Source organism: Populus euphratica, unplaced genomic scaffold, assembly GCF_000495115.2.
Source record: "Populus euphratica unplaced genomic scaffold, PopEup_1.0 scaffold34.1, whole genome shotgun sequence".
In the NCBI taxonomy this organism is placed as follows: Eukaryota; Viridiplantae; Streptophyta; class Magnoliopsida; order Malpighiales; family Salicaceae; genus Populus; species Populus euphratica.
The window spans coordinates 587,668-588,398 of record NW_011499883.1 but is presented as its reverse complement, the minus strand read 5'-3'; positions in this window follow the sequence as shown (position 1 = coordinate 588,398).

The window sequence follows — 731 nt, the reverse complement described above, 5'->3', positions numbered from 1 at the left end:
CCTACAAACATGAACTGAGGGTAAGCAGGAGGCCATGGTATTTGGCAGCAGGTTATTTTCCTGAGGTGTCACATGCTTATCTCATATCTACTACGATTTCTGATACAACCAAATATATAAGGTAAGGAACTAGTAAAGATAAAGAGTCTGATATTATCTGCAACAGTCATTACTCTGTTATTGTCTTGGAGTACATATATATATATATATATAGACACACACACTCTTAAGCTTTTTCCACCATGTACTTGTGGACATGAGTGGTGAGCTGACCTAGAGTTATTGCACCCTGAATATAGGGTAAAATAAGTACAATATCTAATCATTTGTCTAGATTTGCTTCAAATGTCACCAAACATTTGTCAGAAGAATCATGGCATACAAGAATTTGGAGGCAACAGCTGAAACACTGAATTTTGTGTCTCTGGCCTCATTCAAACTCCAAGCCTTTTGTGGTAAAGTTGATGCAAAACACTGGTTCGTCACTAATTTGCTTGATTAGTTCACAATCACGGAGTTGTTTCTTCTCCATGTAAATACATGAAGGAAATGCTAAAGGTTCCATAGAAGTTACTTTTCATGTCTAAGAAATGCAGGATAGTGACCGCTATTTTTTCAAAAAAAATTTCGCCCATGCTACTTTGAAAAAAAATCTCTAATCCAAATTCAAACAAAGTTTGAAACTTAATGAAGCTGAACTGCATATGTGATTGATTTTTGACAGGGAAAGA